This window comes from Mauremys reevesii, linkage group 3, assembly GCF_016161935.1.
Source record: "Mauremys reevesii isolate NIE-2019 linkage group 3, ASM1616193v1, whole genome shotgun sequence".
NCBI lineage: Eukaryota > Metazoa > Chordata > Testudines > Geoemydidae > Mauremys > Mauremys reevesii.
Window position 1 is genome coordinate 48,600,676 of NC_052625.1, and position 21,603 is coordinate 48,622,278.

The window sequence follows — 21,603 nt, forward strand, 5'->3', positions numbered from 1 at the left end:
CTCTCTTTTCCCCCCTCACCTCCCTCTTGATTTCCCAGATTAGGACAGTGATGTTGAAACAAGCGTTGGGTGAAATCCTGGTTCCATTCAAATCACTGCCAGAACTCCTATTGACTATAATAAGACCAGGATTACATCCTTTTAAAGCACGTGTATGTGTGAACATGTTACAGGCTTTATGTAGGAAATTCAAAGATTCTTGCAGGTTGGTTTACTAATTGTGAGGCTGCTTTGGGTTGCTTTTCACATTATTGCCTGTAGCTTTGGTCTCAGGGAGAGATTTTACAGAAGAAGACTGTTAAATATCATTTATTTAACCTTCGAAAATCCACCAGAGAGCTGTATACAAGGGGTTTTTTTAAGCTTACTTTCAAATTTACAGACAGTACCCTTGCCCTCATCCTTGGCATATTTGTTTCTGAAACTCTGGGTAAAGGTTATAAATAACCAGCAACGGTATCTATTCTTATCTCCCCTCCCCCATTCATTCTACCAAAACATCCTGGCCGCAACCTTGGGAACACATTTAGAGAAATAGTAAGAGAGGAGGAAAGACAATAAATTACTCTGGTATCACTTACTTTTTCTGAACTACTATTAAAACTTACCTCAGTCCTTGCTTAAGCTAGGGATGGACCAGTGAGGAATAGTTATGGGATATGATGTGAAATTAGAGATTTAGCAAATCATGCGTGATAACTCCATAGAGATCACAAATAATACTGACAACATGCTCATTGTAAGCCTATCCAAAACAGTTATTTCTCTGCTGAGCTTTATGGCAGATCTTCTGAATGGGGGAGACAAGAGTTTGGCTTTAAACATAAAAATTAGAATGTTGTTGGGTTCTATCATTGTCCCTCACTCTTAAAGCATGGTCACATATGTTTACTATTGGCTTAAAGACATAGATTTAGAATAGCAATAAAGCCTCTGTTGACACAGTGGTGAAAAGCCACTTTTCCTTCCTGTAGGCCAAGTCCTTCAGTAGAAGTTTGCCTAAGTAAGGATTGAGTAAAAACTGGGCTAAAAACCTCACAATTTGACCCGTGATTAAGATTGCCTGAGATTTCTGAATTTACCAGGATTTTTATTAGCGCACAAACTCAGGATAGTACATTGGCCTTTCTTCACTTGTGAGTGTGTTGTTTTCTCCCACCCAATTCTCTGATGAACCAGGTGAATCATTGGCATATGAAGTCTCTTTCATTGCCATGCTAACAACCTGGATTCTGGTTGTCATGAGAACAGTGGTGAAAATGACTGTTCTAGTCAATGGGCCAGTTCTTCAGCTGGTCTAAATTGGTGTAGCTCCATTGACCTCGGTGGGACCATGCTGATGGACACCAACTGAGGATCTGGCCCAGGGTCTTGACATGGTATGTTTTCCTCAACTCCACTGAATTCAGAGAAGTGAAGCCAGCTGACCTTTGCTTGAAGCAGCTGTCTTAATACCAACTATACATATGAAATGATGGGGTCTAAATGAGCTGTTACCACTCAAGAAAGAGATCTTGGAGTCATTGTGGATAGTTCTCTGGAAACATCCATTCAATGTGCAGCACAGTCAAAAAAGTGAACAGAATGTTGGGAATCATTAAGGAAGGGATAGATAATAAGACAGAAAATATCATGTTTCCTCTATATAAGCCCATGATACGCCCATATCTTGAATACTGCGTGCAGATGCGGTCGCCCTGTCTCAAAAAAGATATGTTGGAATTGGAAAAGGTTCAGAAAAGGGCAACAAAATGATTAGGTGTATGGAATGGATTCTGTATGAGGAGCGATTAATAAAACTGGGACTTTTCTGCTGGGAAAAGAGATGACTAAGGGGGGGATATGTTTGAGGTCTATAAAATCATGACTGATATGGAGAAAGTAAATAAGAAAGTATTATTTACTCCTTCTCATAACACAAAGACTAGGGGTCACCCAATGAAATTAATAGGCAGCAAGTTTAAAACAAACAGAAGGAAGTATTTCTTCACCCAACGCACTGTCAGCCAGTGGAACTCTTTGCCAGAGGATGTTGTGAAGGCCAAGACTATAATGGGGTTCAAAAAAGAACTAGATACATTCATGGAGGATGGATCCATCAATGGCTATTAGCCAGGATGGGCAGGGATGGTGTCCCTAGCCTCTGTTTGCTAGAAGCTGGGAATGGGCGACAGGGAATGGATCACTTGATGATTACCTGTTCTGTTCATTCTCTTTGGAGCACCTGGCATTGCCCACTGTGGCACCTTATAGATTAACAGATGTATTGGAGCATGCATCTGATGAAGCGGGTATTCACCCACGAAAGCTCATGCTCCAATACATCTGTTAGTCTATAAAGTGCCACAGGACTCTTTGCTGCTTTTACACATCCAGACTAACACGGCTACCCCTCTGATGTTGGAAGACAGGATACAGGGCTAGATGGACCTTTGGTCTGATCCATTATGGCCATTCTTATGTTCTTGTCTTCATTGTCGTGTGGGGGGGGGAGGAGTGGATGCAGAGGACAGGAATGAGATTATGCAGGTCTGCATTTGTGGAGGAGTTTGATGTGCGAGAGATGTCAGGAGAAGGGAGCAGACAAGTTAAACCTGAAAGGGGATATAGCAAGGAAAGGAGGAAGAGGAAAGAGGACAGAGGGGAAGTGATGAGTACAGAGGGACAGGGAGGAAACAGAAGGGGACGATAAGGCCCAGCAAGAAAGATAGTCTTTAAGTTAAGCACTTAAGGGGCCTAGTCTCTGACCTCCAGAGGGCCACATTCTGGTCTCATTTACATAGGTGAGAGTCCATTGGAGCTACTTCATATTTACACTGAAGTAACTGAGATCATGATTGGATTGATCAAGTTGTAGCTGAGATCAGTTTGCTGTGCTCCTGGGAAAAGGAATATTCAGGTTGCTATGCAGTAATTCCTGTAACAAACAAACTAAGAACTGTGAAAAGTGAAATTCAGTGTTGGTTTTATTTCTGTTACACAGAAGCTTCACTGATGGCTAGGGCATGGGATCACTGCATACTTGTTTATCATGACTTGCTGATTACATTTGCTAAACTGTCAAGCTGTTTTGGCATTAAACACTAGCGATGTGTGTGGACTTCCAAGAGAATCTTACCCGAGTGTTCTTGAAGTGAGAGAGGACAACGTAATGTGTGCCCTAAGGAAGGGAGAAGCCCTGGTATGGGGAGAAAAAAAAAGACTTGCACTGGAGGAATGACCAGTCAGAAATTTTCTTTTCCTTTGGAATAATACTTCGCTCTTAAATATAGCGCTTTTCATATGGCGATCTCGAAGAGCTTTATCAAAGGGAGTGAAGTGGTTTGCCAGAACTCCCACAGCAGGTAAGAGTCAAAGGGGGGACTAGAACCCAGCTTTTCTGTAGCCTATCCACTGAACCACATTGGCTCTCAAGAACAAAAAGTATACTTACCATCACTCCTTAATGGATCTTTGGCTGCATCAAAAAATGAGCATACGGTTTTGTGCCCTGGTTGCTAAAGGCTAGATTCTCCCATCTGTTCTGAACTTGGTGCAGAGAACTTCCTTCCCCAAATTGGGATAGCTGCATTAGCTGATGTGTTGGTGGAGTGAACCAAGCTTCTTGCCCAGTATACTCCTGCCCACTTGCACAGGGATGGGAAGTAGCAGTCCAACAGAAGCTTCTCTTTGTGCTGCTGCCTGCTATCTGGGTAGCTAGTGAAAGACAGCTTGTTATGCCACATTACTCCTTGTGTGGCCATGCAAGCTGGGCCCTATTTGGCCCTCAGAAAGCATGCTGTTTTATTTCAGTGTGGTGGCATGTGGAGTATGGCACAGAATCTGGCCCTAAATTTGGAAACAAGTGCAGCTAGTGAAACGTGGATTTTTCAAAACTGGTTCAGCTTTCAAACATTCATTGTTTTAAAAGTACTGAACTGATGTTCTTCAAACTTGGTTTGTTGTGTATATTGGACTGAGATTTAAGAAACAAACCTAGTTTGAAGAACATCAACCCCACACTTTTAAAAATCTGAATGTTTATATTCAGCAAGTGGGAGCTTTTGCCTTCTTTTTAAGACTGATAGAAGCTAGATGCAAAAACCAAAACATGAGTACAATAGTAAGATTGAGGTCAGTAAATGTGCAAGTTCAGAATGATGCACTACCTAATTCTACCACTTATACATGTGATTTATGACAGTCTTGATATACACTGATAATGAAATATTGTATTCTATTTTATTTTTTCTATAACTTTGGATGTTATCTTTGGATTTTCTATATCGTAACATGATCATATAATTATCAGACTATCATAATCCATATGCAAAAGAACAGAGTTAAGATGATAGCATGTTTTCATCTTTACATTAAATTCTGAGTTTCCTGTTTTTGTGTGTTTATACTATATTAACACTAAGGTATAAAATATGTGATTGATATGTTTTTATCTGAAGTCCTTTGAGATTTTTCTCAAGAAAGGTGTTATACCAATTTAAAAATATTGTTTCATCTGCACCTTGTACCATACCGTTGTATCCCTCTGTCTCTGTAGTTTTCTCTCTATCCTTTACTCTTTCTCTCCATAAAAATGTCTAGTAGTATTATTTTGTGCTGTTACTTTGTGATTTAGTCTATATAATTACCACAGTTCCAAAGCCAAGTGAAGTCAATGGGGGTCTTTCCACTGAATTCAGTGGACATTGCATCAGACCCTTAACAGAATAGATACTTAACAAAGGCTGAATTTCAGCTATGAATGGGATAGATGTTTAATGAATGCTCTCCTCGTCCTGAGAGATGGCAGCCAATACAGAAGGTGAGATGAAAGTTGAAGTTTTGTGGGAAGGATACTTCATTTTAACTAAACTTTGTTTTTGCTCCCCTGTCCCCCTTTGTTTAAAGCAATGATATACACGAATACTCAGTTAGATATTCCTGTTCTGCATTAGAATAGCCATCAAAGTCAGCCGAGACCATTTGGATCATGTCACTTGTCTTAAAGTGTGTAGCTGTTTTAAAAGAAAGAACATGTCATGTTCTGTACCGGGATCTTTAATGCATGAAACTTGTTTTAAGCATTAATAAATCAAGTCCTTGCTGTTAAAACCTGTGTCTGATTTTCATTCATGACATTCTGTATCTTTGTGCATGAGAACTGGAAAAAAAATACCGGTATATCCAGGCCCAAAACTATTGCAAATAGTTCTGGAAGATTTAAAAAATGAAATATAATCAAATAAAAAGCATAGGAAATATAGTGTTCTGCATCTGCTAGGATGTTTAATAATGGTGCTATTTTTGAACAGCTATTGCCATAGGAGTTTGTGAGCGGCGTAGGGCTATTTTCATTATTTATGCCACTTTATTGAATAGGTTGTTTTTCACACATTTCTCCCCCACTTCCCCAAAGCGGGGCATAATTAGGACCAAATAAAGACTATTTGGGCCTTATTCTCCCCTCATTTACAGTATTTTTACACACACATTGCTCCATTGGTTTCAGTGGCATTGCTTGTGATATCAGAAAACATCAGTCCTACGTGTTTCTTGCTTGTCAGCCCCCTTTTTGACCTTGCTTACCTATAACAACTGCAAAAAATAATGTAAACTAAAAAACCCCCCACATTTGGGGTTGCGGAGTATATCAAAGTAGCATGCCTCTGAAGTTACAAAAGTCTCTTGTAAGAAGACAGCATGAGTCTGAATTTGGGAAAATTTTGGTAAATTTGGCAATATATTCCATAATCTTTAATAACTGGAACTACCAGTGGGACAGGTGTTGGAGTTTGGGTTAGATTTGGGGCCAGGGTTCATGGACCTGATTTTCCATAGTTGCTTTGAACTATGCTCTTACTCTTTCCTCCACTACAAAGATTCACATGCCTCCTATTAGGACATTACATTAAAAGTAGGCAAACTGTCCTTTTTCTCATTTAAAAAAATTCCTTTAGTGGTGACAAAAGGTCCCAAACTGATAATCATGGGAGTCGAAGTCCCATATGGAACAGATATGCTACATGTAGAATCAGTGCAAGCTTTCTCACTCCACCTGCCATGGTGCTTCAAGCCTGACTTGGAGATACAACTCCAAAGGTGTTCAGGGAGTTCTGTCTCTGTGCCCACTCAGTCCTTTGCTGAGCATGTCAACAAAGGTGCCAGCTGAAATGGTGTGGGTTTGGTTTTTTTTAAGTGTGTGCTCCAGTCCACTAGGGACTGCAGAGAGACCAAAAGTGCATTGTACATAAGGCTGCAATTTGAACAGCAATCAAATGGTAATGACTTTGAATTACATCTAGAATGAACTTGATTTGAGCCAGTGACCTTGAGCTGAAAGAGTTCATAGGCCATTATCAATGACCTGTGCCCTTTTTTGTAGTTTTAAATGATTTTGTTTATGTAGATTGGTTTAGTTTTATTTATTTTTTAATCTGGGTACAGCATAATAGAGGTGACAATCAGTATATTATAAAAACAAATAAGCCCATGCCATTTTCCTGTACCATTCTGTTTGCTTTAGAAAGCGGAGTTAGCCACTGGCTGTTGTGTGGTTTTACTTGCTAAGCTGCTTAAAAACCTCAAATTTCAAACAACTCAACTCTTTGTAGCAAACTTGAGCATGCAGCATAACACGCAAAGTGTTGTGATTTGTTGCCATGCTGACAGTGTCAACTTAACTACAGCTGACAAACAGTTTTTAAATAGAACATTTCAATTCATTATAGTATTCTCCATCTGTTCCCCCCCGCCGCCCCCCACTCAACACATATGCAAAACATTTGAAAAATGTTACCACAATGGTTTGGTTTACACATCCAGTCACTAACATAAAAGATTTGCTAAGGACTGTATTTTAGGAATCCAGTAAAATAATGATAGTCTTCAATTTAAAAAAAGGAAGCCCTCTTAATTAACTAAAAAAAAAATCTAATAGATCTGCTTACTTGTGTATAGTCAGTTTTCCATATCGTTTTTGGAGGAGAGGGAGTATACATTTTTATCTCTTTATAGATTTTGTCTAGTTTTCATTTTCATCTATTTTGGTAGCATTTTACCTGCTTCTTTCCAAAATGGCTGTAATCACTGTAGTGTAGTGTCACTGACAGGAAGGGAACATTCATTATCCAGTGGTTAAACCGGGCTACTGGGAGTCAAGTTTACTGGGAGTTGTTCCTGGCTCTGCCACTGACTCACTGTGTGACCTTGAACGAGTCACGCAACCTTTTTGTACGTCAGTTTACCCGTATGTAGAACAACACTGACCTACCCCAAGTACATGTTGTGAGGCTTCATTAAGTGTCTGTAAAGTTCTTTGAAATACTGAGGTGAAAAATACTGTAGAAGTACAAAGTATTATTATTTTTATTATTTATGATTTATTTATTAATTGTGTCTGACTGCACTACTTCCCACAAACCTGCCACTAAAGCGGTTGTATGGATTGGTTGCTGAGTGAACTATGAATCCATCAATTCATCCATCGTTCTTTCTCTTGTAGATTGAACCCAGCTGGCTAGCATTGCCCATTAGTGACTTTTAATAAATCAAATCATATTTGCTGTTTTAATTGTATCTTAAAGGGTAATATGGGCTGTGCTTTTAAATTAAAAATACTGTGTGAAAACATGCATATTAGAAGCCCTACTACTCCAGTGGTACACTTTTGCTGCTACAGTGTTAGATCATTGGTTTAAAGCTAGATTTAAAAGTGTAAGGAAACTTCATAATTATAAAACATCGGACTTCCAAATTCTGCCAGAAGGTTTCCTCAGCGCTTCTTTTTCAAGCTTTGGGCGTGAATGTTTGTACAATCTGCTCAGAGCATCTTCTCAGAAGGAACATTTTGAAAATATAATCAGCTCATTCACGGCACTCCAAGGTGAAAACAACTAAGGACTGTTGTTTAGTGACAGACACAGCAATAGGCCATTTAAAAAAGAGAAAGAAGCCAAAATAATGTAAAATCAGAGCTCATGAATTATTCAATGTTCAATTGAGTGAGATTTTTATTGTTAAATGATACGGGCCAGAAATGCTTTCCCCCAAACAAATAACATAGGGAATAACAAACTGGAATGTTTTATTTTTAATCTGGGGTAAAAAGTAATAAAACTATCTTATAAATCTCATTAAAAGGGAGTCTATTCACTAAAACACTGATAAAATAATCTCCTTTGTAGATGTCTACCTTGGATATAGGAAAAGCAAGGATTTTGCAAGGAAACTGATGCTCTGGGTGGAATCCTGACACCACTGAAATAAATGAGAGTTCTGTCATTGATATCAGTGGGGCCAGGATCTCATCCTATGGCCTATTTGTTTTTAGACCACTGGACAAGTCCTTGAGGCTTCATGGAGTTTACCTTCTTCCTGAATTCAGAAATGTATAGTTCATTTGTTTTGCAAGCAGGAAAATCAACACAGAGGTGGCTAGTCAGCAATTTCAGACTCTTTAGAGGAGATCAAAGAAGAAGAAGAAGGCAATAGTGAGGAGGAGTATCCTTATATGAAAAGGGAAATACCTAAGTAACAACTGAGAGAGTGTGGTGAGGAAATGATAGGAATCAAAAAGATTTATTAAAAAAACAAACAAAGTAGTTGTGGGAGATTTCAACTGCTGGGATACGAACTGGGACACACTAAGTGGAGCAATAAACTGAGCAATACGTTTGTGGGCATGGTGACCTGAATCTGGGCCCATGTGCTACCTTTCACCCTTAAAAGGGGTGGGAAGAATAGACAGATTTGTAGCCTCTGTGTTTTTACCATGTGTTGGCCAATGTCCCTTCTAAACGGGAGGGCTCTGATGTTGTAGACTTAAGAGGGGGATTTGCCTGCAATAATTGCAGAACCTGGAACCCACAAGGGGAAACTGCATGGATTTTGGGGTTTCCTCATGTCCAGACCATGTCTCCACACATTTTCCACCTCTTGACACACCCAGAGTGTTGACTGGCGCTTACTCCCCTGTGTGGACATACTCTATCAGCAGAGCTAAAAAGCCACATATGGGAATTGATGGACACTTCTAGAGTACCAGGGTCCTCATGAACTTTATGGGGAACATGTCCTATAATGTGACTGTAACAGTGTCTTCATCTTTCCCTATGGCCTTGCAAAGCAGGCCTCCATTTCTGTAGCTGCAGAGAGGAACGAAGATGCTTTTCTCCTTTGCACAGTCACTCCATTCCATCCATTTTGTGTGCTCAATACCTCGGAGTTTCTATGCCCCGTTGAGTATTTCCACATCTAGCTACTCTTTTTTTTTTTTTTTTTTTTTTTTAAATTTCCACTTACAAGATACTACTGACAATGTGGCCTGGAATGATTCAGGGAAAATTGGTCCAGGTGAATTTTGGAGGAAGGCAGGAAGTTTCTGATTAAATAGAAAAAAAAATCCAAAGAAAAGTCACAGAGAAGAAATGGCAGGTGTTCAAGGAAAATATGCACCCAAGGACTGTGTGAGTAGCCGCCAGTAATAAGTTCCGCAAAAATTAAACAGAGATAAAGCAGATGAAAAGTGCAAATTTGTCATCAAAAAAAATAAGAACAGGTAACAATATGTACAGAATATAAGAGTCTAATCCAAGGAGGTTCTGAGTGTCTTCAACTCCCTTTGAAATCAGAGGGAATTTAGAGTGCTCAGTCTCTTGCAAGACTGCGTCCTAACGCATCAGGTCAAGGGGATTGGAAAGCTAACATTTAGGCCTGGTCTACACTAGGGTGGGGGGTCGAACTAAGGTACGCGACTTCAGCTTCAGCGAATAGCGTAGCTGAAGTCGAACTACCTTAGTTCGAACTTCTTACCTGTCCAGACGCCGCGGGATCGAAGTCCGCGGCTCCCCCGTCGACTCCGCCACCGCCGTTCGTGGTGGTGGAGTTCCGGAGTCGACAGGAGCGCGTTCGGAGTTCGAACTATCGCGTCTAGAACGCGATAGTTCGAACTCCGAGAAGTCGAACGCTACGCGTCGACCCGGCAGGTAAGTATAGACCTACCCTAAGAGTTTAACAAATTATAAGAAAAGCAAAGGTAAAACTGTGAGAGAAAGAGTAAACAAAGAGGTTATGATTAATACTAAAATGTAATAAGAAAGGTCAGCAAAGGAGACATTAGGTCTGTAAGAGAAACTTTTCCAAGGAATAGAGTGGTTAGACTCTACAAGGCAATTTGAGCTAATGTCAAACACAAAAACAAGGGGACACGAGCCGTAGCTAAGGAAAGGGCCAGGCGCTCTAGGAATTTAGGCAGAATTTCTCTAGCGAGAACAGTTAATAATGTATGTGGATTGAACTACTAAGAGCAGTAATCAGAGCAATAGAATTATGAAGGAAAATATTTGAGGGTGTATATGCTAATGTTCTTCTTTGCCTCCTTCTCTTAACGTTTCATATTACTTTGCCATAAGGGAATAGCACATTAATACTATCTTCAGAGTTTGTTTTATCATCCTCCAAAGTGAACAACCTCCTCTCTCCCAACCCACTGCTTTTTTAAAAAAAAGCTGAAGTATTTTTTTCCTCTTATGGAAAATTTCCTTTCACTCTTTTTTTTTTTTAAACCTGAATTGTTGTCTGAAGTGACTTCCTTCCAAGATCCCACCGTTTGATAAAAGGAATAAAATACAGAAAGATAAGTTTCTAAAATCACTCTGGTCTTTCTTTAATGATAATCATTAGCCCTGTTCTGAACTCTATTGACAAAATCAATCTTGGAATATTCTTAAAAGCAGAGCCAGCGTTCTTTTAAAGAGAGAACTGCTTAATTAGAAGTTCTAATGAAACTGACCTAATTCTTCAGTTATACATTAACTTTTTTTAAACAAACAGTAAAATAAAGGTAGTTTGGAAATGGTGCATATTGATTCCAGTAAATGAACAGATCAGAACCTTGACTGCAAAGCTAATATCTCAGTAGCTGCTTAAAATGTTTTTTCTTTCCTGAAGAACACCAGATACTGTTTGCATGCATCTTGATAACCAACATGGAGATTATATATTAATATATACAGGCGAAGACAGAGACAGAGAGATAATACTTAACAGTCAAAGAATGAGGGAATCATGCCATTACTCATAAGTGGCACAGTCGTGAATGAGTTACTCAGTCATCTTCTAGCAAGTGCAATGTTCTTCGCTTTTTTTTTTCTTTTTTTTTTAAAGGAATTTACCTGCGCTTACTAGCACCACTAGAGTTAAGGATCTGACACTATTGCTAAGGATCTGTAAGTGTTTCCATCATAAATCAAGGAGTTTAAAATCTTAACTATGAATATTAATGTCAGAGGTCTAGGCAAACAACACCTTTTAAAAAAAAATACTTGAAACAACTGGCTTTAATTTTCAAGGCCGTATTAAAAAAAGGTTTACTTGATGTAGATGGAGTATTTTGGGCCCCCTTTTGCTTACAGGCCCAGGGCCAAGACTAGCAGCATTAAAAATTGACTTGCCAGGGTTTTTTTGGTTCATCCTTCCTGTGAATGGGATTTTGGTAAATTTTTGCTTTCTGGGTTGTGTATAGGAGCTGAGCTGAGAAGGCAAATTGAACAGACAGGGTACTGTGGATACTTGTGTCCAAATCAGGTGCATGCAACACCCTGCAGTCATTATCAAAATAAGCACCCTGAGTTTATCATGGGTGGTTCAGTAGATTAAAAAGGCTTCCATCTATTTATTTTTGTCCTTGACAAAAGGACATAATTCCGACACTTTGCCATGGTGCCTTATTAAACTGTTGTGACATCTGCCCTTTCATGAAATGAGATTTGTAAGTACATGAGGACATAGTGTCAGTTGGTTATGGTGCATTGACGTAATGTGATGAGGTCACAATGCAATACTGTTGTGTTGCAAAGCTGTGTAGCAAGGCAAAGTTATGACACTACAGTGCTCAGAATAAATTTTCCTGTATGGTCAACTTGCAAGATGTGGAACGGAAACTGTGAAACAGATTAGGTGGGATTTGGACCATGTCATTACCCTTGTTTCAGATTGACTGATGGCATTTCTAGGATCAGGACCATAGGGTTGGTTTTTTGATTGTTTTGTTTTGTTGTTTTAATACTATTTTTAGATTTGATTCTGTTTTGAGCCTGTCAACACCTTGACACAGAGACCCTTAAAAACAGCTGTTTTTTCAAATAACATCTCTTAAGCTTAGAATTCCTTATATGGGCCGTAGTCCTCTGTGGTATTTATATGAAAAGTAAAACTGCCTAGCTGCATCCTGGGCTGGAATGTGAGCAATGAGGAATTTTACTGTGAATTGAATTTTTTTAGATCTTTGCTATTCATGTACATGTTGTTGTTGTGTTAGGGACAGATTCTGAACAGCCCTACATCGCTGCACAAAGTGGGAGGGGGATTAAGATCCTACTACCCCTGCACTGTTCCCTGTGCCCTTTACTGGAGAGTACCAGCACTAGGACTATATGGCTAATGGATCTTGCCTTCCCAAAGGGAGCAAGGAGTAGCGGGGCTGAGTCAGTCAGAACTGCTCCTGGGGCTCCCCCTGCAAAGTGACTCCCTCCACACACACACCCCTCAGTACAGACCTTAATTAGCACTTAGTTCAGATCCACAGTATAACAATTGATGCTATTTGTCAGAGGGTGGAGATGGAAGGCAGGAGAGAGATCACTTGATCATTATCTATTAGGTGCCCCAGACAGAGTGAACCTGGCATTGGCCACTGTCGGCAGACAGGATCCTGGGCTGGATGGACCTTTGGTCTGACCCAGTACGGCCATTCTTATGTTCTTATGCTATGAAGAAAGCATGTTAGACTAATACATAAAACGCTGCTAACTTGTAAGGGCTCCCTTGACATGATGCTGTGCCTGAAGTACTTTCATATTCTGTAATATGTCTGCAGCACGTTTCTTTCCCTTTTCATTTTTTTGGACATCCTAAAGCATCTTTCATGCAAATATACTACAAAATGCCACACCACTGGTTATAGTCCATGGCTCCAGTCCTAAAGTCCTTACTCAAACAAAACTCCTGTGGGAGTTTGCTTGAGTAAGGAGTGCAGGCTTTGGCCCTGTAGGTGAAGCAGAAAGGCTACAAGTCGTAGTGGTGACATATTTTGATATGGAAGGGCAAGGATAAATACGTCTGCAAAGTGTTGTTGGATAAACTTCTTTAAAAGATTTGGAGGTTTGTTTTTGAAATAAGGCTACCAAAGAGTTCAGATGCTAATCTGAACCTTTTGGAGGCTCCTTATCCCTCTTCTCTGCAGTTGCTCTGGCTTCCCACTTTCTCCCAGAGAATAGCTATATCCCCAGTATTCCTACATTCCCTGCTTTGCTGCAGTCTCTTGTCTTAACTTCAACAGAAGGCAGCCTTCCCTTCAGTGTCATCCTCCCACCAAACTCTAACTGGGTTCCAACATTTTTGTCCCTCTCTGCAACTTGTTATTCAACAACCTTCCCGCCATCGTATCTGCAATAGACACTTTACTCAAAACCACCCACTTTCCCAACAGGGTCATTCAAATTCCCTGTCTCACTAGAGCTCCCAAACACCTGGCCACTCTGTCTGTGTTTGTACAGTTATAAGTCTCACCAGATTTGGCAGCTTCTCTCCGCACCTCTATATTCAAAATGTCATGTGCTCTGGAGTATGTGCATATTCTTTTCTGAAAGGCACCAGGGTATTTTGTGCTTTTAAGTTCATGTGGCCCCCAGGGGCCTTTCCTGGAAATCACAGAGAGGCTGTTGGGCTCCTGCAACTTTAAAAATGAAGATTGCAGGGGCCTTGTCAGGGAGTACATTAGGGATTTGCCTGACGTCTGGGCTGGTTTTTATTTCGGGCAAACTAGTTAGCTGCTCCTTCGTGAAAAAGGCCAAGCTGTAAAGAGAATGGCAGAGCAGTGCACAGAAACCAGTTGTCCTACAGAGGATAAATGTTCCGTTTTCTATCAGAGCCTTTGATATTGCTACTAAATTAAGTGAAACTATTTCAAAAGGATAATTTGTGGGAGTCATTTGTGCAAAGCAGCACAGCTAGTTTAAAAAAAACATTTTTAAAATGTCAAAATAAATGAAATCTTTAAATCAAATCATTTCCCCCAAACTTAGGAAACCAGTTGAATAGGAATACAAGGTAACTAATATTCAGTAGAGACTATTAGCATTTGATGACTGCTTCGTAATTCATATACTTAGTTCTGTAAAACAGTGTGATGAATTGTAAGTGACACAAAGTGATGGTGCAACTAAGCTTAAACTGTTACATCCAACTGATCCAACTGTTACATCCATCCTACACCATGGCCCACAGCTTACTCTAGTTCTATGGGGTATCAGTCCAGGGAGCAGCTTTTTGACTTAAAATGAAACTAGCGGGGGAGTTGAGGGTGCAGGGTTTTGGCAGGGAGATCTGGGTAAAGCAGGTGCAACTCCATTGGGACAGATTTTGATCTCTTTTACAGTGGTGTAAATCCTGGTGTAATTCCATTGTCCTGAATTTACTCTGCTGGACTTACACCCAATTGAGATAAAAATCTGGCATGTTGATTCAGTGAGCGTATGCTCTTACTCCAGCAGACAGTGTGGCCTGTGGAGCCATTCACCTCTTCATTTGAAATTCAGCACAGGTTGGAGGGAAAATCATTGCCAACTGAGGGCTGTCTAGGTGGGTGATTGTGTGAAGTGGTCCAGTTTGTGGCAGTCTCAGAAGAGAGGCCAAGGACTATAAGGTCACGAACATTAGACTGCCTTCTCACCTCAGATGATGAGACCTACAGGCTAGGATGGGGGCATGTTGGCAGTGGAAGGAAGCTGGTACCTGTGTATTGTATTTAACATATCTATAAAAGAGGGTGAGCAGTGAGATGAGAAAATTAGCAGATGACACACTATTAGGGTAGTCGAGTCTCAAGAAGACTGCGAGGAGTTTTAGAGAGACTTATCTAAGCTAGGTAAATGGCAACACTATGACAGATGAAATTCATTGTTGATAAATGCAAAGTAATGCACATTGGAAGGAAAAAATTGCACTGTTCATCTGCCTGATTGGACTCTAAATTAACTGCATCAACTCAGGAAAGGGACCAGCCATCACTATTGACAGCTCAATGAAGACCTCCGTTCAGTGTAGAGCTGCAGTTAGAAAAGCAACTGAAATTTAAGGATACATAAGGCATGGGATGAAGAATAATATGGAAAATGTTATAATGCTATTATGTAAATCAGTGCTACAGCCTCATCAGTACTGGTCACACCATCTCAAGAAAGATATTACAGATTTACAAAGGGTTCAGAGATTGGCAAAAGTATGACGAGGGGTATGGAAAAGCCTGCATATACAGAGAAACCGAAAATAATAGGATTGCTTACCTTAGTGAGGAGATGACTAAAAGGGGACATGATAAGAATATACTAAATAATGGATGTTAGAAAGTAATATGGGAACTTCTTTGCTCTCCATATCATGATACAAGAACACGGGGAAATTTAGTGAAATGTGGCAAATGTAAAAGTGGAAGGAAATGCTTTTTTACATGATGCATAACTAGGCAGTGAAGGCCAAGAACTTAGCAAGATTCAAAATAGGGACTGGGAAGCTATATGGATGAGACTATCCAGAGTAGTTAAAGGGATACAAACTTCATGCTAATTATTAGGAGGACACTTTCCTAGGGGGCAGATTATCCTATTGCTGCACACTGCAAGGTTTCTTGCACCTTCCTGTGGGGGAAACTGATTCTGGTCACACTCAGAGATGGGATACTGAACAAGTAGAACAAGGGTCTGATTCAGTCTGGCCATTCCTATATGCCTGCTGGTTGACTAATATTGAGACTTCAGTTGCTATTGATGTCCAGCAGGGGCTCACATTGATGTTACGTTGTATAAGGTCTTTGGGGCAGGGTCCTTCTCTTTGTTGTGTGTTCGTACAGTGCCTAGCACAGTGGGGTCCTGGCCCATGACTAGGGCTCCTACATGCTACTGCAATACACATATTAAATAACAGTAATGTAAACATAAAACCTTGGAAAATTATGAAACCAGCAAAGTGAAATGTCAATAGTAGGTTGTGTTAAGTGTGAATTTTTTATTACCCACAGTTGTCACACTTCTCCCTCTCTCTATACTGGAAACAGTTTGTGAAAGGAGAGAAAAGAATACTGAATAAAACATTTCACCTCTGGGATCCAGAGTTCAAGTCCACCTTGAGGGCCTAAATAAAATATTTGTCATTTTAGCCTAATTCCCAATGGACGGGACCCCCCATCACAGGCATATTGTGGCCCAATTTACCGTTTCTACTCAGGAGAGATCTAGGTCTGGAAATTGAACTGCCTCTGGAGACTGTCAGTGTTATACTCACCCTTTGATGCATGTGTAACTCTTAATAACACTAATGTGAGCGTGCATCATAGAGAGGAGAATATACCCCTCACAATATTTGTCCCTGTGTTGTTTTTCCCACTCACTGCTTCCTTTAGCCTCTGCAGCAGCACTACAGAACTGCCTGTAGCCTATAAATAATTATCATTTTCTCTCTATATATATCAGATCTGAAAATTCTCTAAAGGAGGTGACCACCCCCTGCTGTTGAAAATTCTTCAAGGGGACTCAGAGTGCCGGCGAACAGTCCCAAAATAAGGCGCTGTAAATCTAGGCAATCCTAGGAGGTTAATAAAGTTCACTGATGCTTAAATTAGATCAGTGTAATTCACTGCATCTCTAGTGGAAATTAAATTAGCGTTTAAAACTAAAGAGCAAGCTAGCCAGGTTCAGGAGTACATTTGGGATGCAAAAGGCATTAGGTCTATTGCTGACTTTTCTATTGCTTTGGTGCCTTGAGCTCCTCAGATGAAAAGTGCTCTATAAATGCAAGGAATTACTATTTCTATTTATTGTTACGTATGTTGCTATTATTTATTTCCTGTTGCCACTTACTCATCCTGCCCTTTACGGCTTCTAAAAAAAAAATAATAAAAATAAAAAAGAGATCAGGGATAATGTCCTAGTTTCTTTATTTTCCATTATTATTGCTACAGCAAATTAACTACATTTCCTTCAAGTAGCTCCAGAGTTTAACCAGCAAGCCCCACCCTGATTCTCATAACTCCCAAGTTCTCCCTGATGATGGCAAGTTTGCAGTATTTCGTAGACTTAAAATATGGGGAAAAATACAATGTTCTTCTATGGGTCACTGGGACTAACGCATCTGAAGTAAATATGGACTTTTCTTATTTTTACAGGATACTGTGTCAGAGTGGTAACTGCATTCTGGAAATGGATGCATAACATGACTAAAGGCCTGTTCCTCCTTAATGTATCTAATTAAAGCTTGCCTCAAATATTAACTATGGGACTGATTCCATACTCCTCCGTCAGTCAAAACTCATTAACATCAATCTTAGCTCCTTATCATTGTAGTATCTTAGCACCTGTGAGAGTTTTGCTTGATTTAAGCACTGTAGAATTTAGTCCCATGTTTTCCTACAGCAGTCCCTTTTTATGGCACAAGGGTTTAGTTTTGGAGCTCTGAAAGGCTGGCTGTATTGCAGTAGGCAATTGTATGCAGTTAAATAAACTTGGTTAGAAAAATCTGTGTGTGGTTCTGAAATAAGGTACGGGGGAAAGTATGTAACTACTGTGCATCTCTTGTTCAGATTTAGAATTTAAAAGTATAGAGGAAGTGTGATAACAATACTAACACACCTTTTTACATTTTTCTGAGCATTTTTTCATTCCCTAATTGGAACTTTGGTGTTCTGGATCAGAACTTTCTGGAGGGCACCTATTTTAAAAAACAGAACGCTCCAATTTCCAAATGCTGACACATTTATTCCTGATATAAAACACCACGCCACTGGATTGAAGTGTAAAATAGGTGATGGAACTATTGCAGAGAGCCAAATACTGGACTGTCACTGCCTGCATGCTTTCTGGGAAACTGTTGTACAGCTGCGTAGTTTGAAAGTAAAATCTCATGAAAGTAAAATCAACATAAAAGTCAAGTTTGGACTATTTTAATTCATATTTATGCATTTGAAAAACCTCCACCATGATCTTATCTGGAGCTGTGGTAGCAGTTGACAACAAATGTGCCCTTGAGAAAGCTGCCTTACTGCAACAGAATAGAATCATGAAAAATCCCCTTACTTCAACCTCTTGTTTTGTTTTAGTTATTACTATTAACTTGTATGCCACAGTAGACTTCTGCTGGCCTGGAACTCTGGCTTTGTACCAACTACTGTGCAATGGGCCCACCATTGGGCCCACAATGAGCAGGAGACACTTAATCCTCCTGGACTTTTCTGTTCCTGAGCTGCTGGAAATTCTACATGATTAAATATGTTTCTCTGAAGTTTATTATACCGGTGCTGTTTAAGGCTACACTCACTTATTTATTTAGATTTCTAAAAAACAAAACAAAAAACCTGACCCTCTCCTTTGTGTTCTAGATATTTGCACTCTAAAATATTAATACATTTTATAAATAAACAGAAACGAATTATAAGCTCTCCTTGCCCCTTTCAAGAATCAGGATTCACAAATGCTACACCCTTCCCCTTCCAAATTCTGCCCCCTCCCAATCTCAAAAGCATGAGGGTATGTTTATACTGCAGTAAAACACCTGTAGCTGGCTGGTGCCAGCTGACTCTGCCTTGCAGGGCTTGGGCGGTGGGGCTATAAAATAGCTGTGAGAACATCGGGGCTCGGGATGGAGACCAGACTCTGGGATCCTGTGAGTGGGAGGGTCCCAGAGGCTGGGCTCCAGCCCGAGTCCAGACACTTACCTAGCTCTGCAGCCTGAGCCTTGCAAGCCAGAGTCCACTAGCGTGGGCCAGCTGCAGGTATTGTATTGCAGAGTAGACATACCCTGAGAGTCCATGCTACCAAAGAGCTGAACGATTTGGCCTGCTAGTTGCAGCTTTGGTTTCTCTTGCCAAAGCAGGGTGCTTACAAGGTGTACAATAAGGAGCTATTGAAAAACGTGCCATGTTGTCAACATTGTCTGATCCTTACCAAAGTTGATGTAACCATATTTATTGTGAGCGTCAAGAAAACCCCTCTCTGGAATTATCAGAAAGCAAACTGGCCCAGCTATGCACAATTCACCAATCACTCTATCACCTGTATCCCATGCAGCATCTCTACTGAAGAAGCATAATGCGATTCACAAAAGCTAATTACAATGCTTCCATCAAGTCAATTCCAAGAGGGGGTTATGAGATCTACATTCCCTACATAGTTGAGTAATGTGGAGAACTTATCAAGCAATGTGACGAAAGTGCTGACCCAGGCATTGCTACATATCATTTAGACAGCTTGAACAATTCTAGAAGAGCAAGATGGAAGCAGGCTACAGTGGAACTAAACATCTCAAGATACAGCTGCAAAGCCTAGACAGTAATCAGAACACTTGGTGCCGTTCAGAAGCCTCCAGCACAGCACCATTACCCAGACTCTCCAAACATCATTGTTATCCACTTGATAAATGGTGCAAAGTCAGATAAGGGCAAAAAAATTGAAGGAGAGATGGAAAAGAAATGGTGACAATACAAACTCAAACTCAAATACTTCCAGCCTTTCACTGCAGATGAAATGGAAAGGTTGATCAAAATACTGAAAATAGATAAACCTATGGGCTTGATAACATCTCCCCCCCAAAGTCTTGAAGAACTTGGGAAACACTAGCAAACACTGGCTAGCCATCTTTCTATCTAGAGTCATCGAGGAGAATAAAATACCTAACATTTAGTGCAGAAGAAAAGTAATAGTTTTGCCAAAATCTGAGAGAAACCCCCAACTTGTAACAAGTTACCACCCCGTATCTTTGCTAAGCTGCATGTATAAATTACTTGAAAGGCTTATCCTACAAAGAATTGCCTCTACCATTGATAATATCTTGAGTGTAGATCAAGCCAGGTTCAGACCAAACTGCAGCACCTGTGATTAAGTGCTGGCTCTGACCTCCTAGGTCAAGAATGGCTTCCAGACGAGGCAAAACACAGGCGCAGTAGATCTTACTGATGCATATAACACAATCCGGTATATAGGTCTACTGGACAAGCTGTCATTGGTCTTACTGAACTGGGTTGTCATGGTTGTGAAACTGTTGCTGGTAGGCTACCAGTTCCATGTTTCACTGGGAAAAAAGCTCCTGGAGGTGCCAAAACAATGTTCTATCTCAAAGCACAGATCTGGTACCAACACTTTTCAACCTCTTTTTATAAATGACCTTCCCAACACCATTATCAAGCATTTTATCTATGCAGACGACATCAGTCTGACACATAATGCTTGTCTTCACTACTGCTGCTAAATCGGCGCCACTGCCATCAATGTGGCAGCATCAGTTTAGGGGGTCTGGTGGGGACTCACTAAGTTGATGGGAGAGCGCTCTCCTGTCGACTTCAGTACTCCACTTTAATGAGAGGCAGAAGCTATATCGACAGGAGAGCAGTCTAGACACTGCTGTAAGTCGATGTAAGTTATGTAACTAGTGTAACTTACATTGTCTTACCTCATTCATGCAGACAAGGCCTCAGCCTGTGTATTTTAAAATAGACTGTATTGTGGTTTATCGGGCCCACCTCCAGTCTTCACTGAGACAAAACTGCAGTTGGCATTCACTGCATGAAAGACTGAAGGTTTCGACTAATTGTGCAGACCAGAGGGAGCTACTTCTGAGAAAAAACTGCAGTAAAGAGGCTGTTTGGCCAATGGCAGGAAAGTCATAGAGAAGGGACATTTCAGAGCACGCTTCCCTTCCTAGATGCATAGTGAACAAGCTGTTTTCCTGTGGGTATTCCATTCCTCCGTGTAAATTACGCATCTGATTAAGTAAACTGACCTGGTGTTAATCAAAAGGGTTCTATTTTCCATGTTTACAGTATTTCAGAAATCAAAGCCAGCGGCTGATCTGTATGGCCACCTTTGTTACATAGTCCCAGCGTCTACGTTATTTAAACGACTTGTATCTCGTTGTTTAAACAGGCCTTTTCATAAGAGTTGATAGAACAGCGTTGGTGATTACATTAAGATTAGCATATCAGGGTGGCACTTTAGGCAGCGGTCTCAGGTCTTTCTTTGCCTGCTTGATACCCTTATTTTAATAAACAAATCATTGATGTCTTTGAAATTCTAGCCAGCTCCTGTGCCTTTGTTGTTTTTTTTTTTTAATTATATATATGCTGAGGTTCAGGCTAGTTGGTTGAGTCAGTGCAGGTTGTGAATTAGGCTATCCCTGGTTCAGAGTTAATGGAAGTTACCAGGTAGGCAGTGGTGGAACAACGTAGATATGAAGCAAGAGAGAAGGGATTCACCGGAAGGGAGAAGAATAAGGAAAGGAGGAACCAGATAGAAAAAAGAGGGGTGCAAGGAAGCATTAGGGAGCAAAGGGGAGCCAGCCACATGAGAAGAGGAGGACAAGAGGGGAAGCCACATAAGAACAGGGAGAAACGGGGGGAGCTACGAAGGAGGGAAAGGGTGAGGAGATAGGGAGGCCACACAGGAATAATGGGAGCTATTAGGAAGGAAAAGAGGGTGGTATGGGAAGAGGGGTATAAACACAGATAGTGAGAGAGAGACTCATCAAGAAAGGAGACAGATGGCACATGGTTATGCAGGCATATAGGAAAGGGAGGAGGAGCAGCAA

At 40.5% G+C, this 21,603-nt stretch overlaps 1 protein-coding gene and 1 long non-coding RNA gene across 11 annotated transcripts in view; both read left to right on the top strand.

The window, feature by feature from the left end:
• ESRRG (estrogen related receptor gamma) overlaps positions 1-21,603 on the top strand; it is a 473,961-nt gene that overhangs the window by 226,165 nt on the left and 226,193 nt on the right. The window contains exon 1 of one of the 10 annotated variants that reach the window (XM_039530380.1): positions 11,920-11,934. The exons of the other annotated variants lie outside the window; for them this stretch is intronic. The gene's annotated coding sequence lies outside the window, so the exon portion shown is untranslated. Of the gene's footprint in view, positions 1-11,919; positions 11,935-21,603 lie in introns of those variants that run through there. 10 annotated transcript variants of the gene reach the window in all.
• Positions 11,877-17,299, top strand: LOC120400978. Its single transcript, XR_005596208.1, has 2 exons — positions 11,877-12,005; positions 17,195-17,299. It is a non-coding gene; the product is annotated as an uncharacterized LOC120400978 (long non-coding RNA).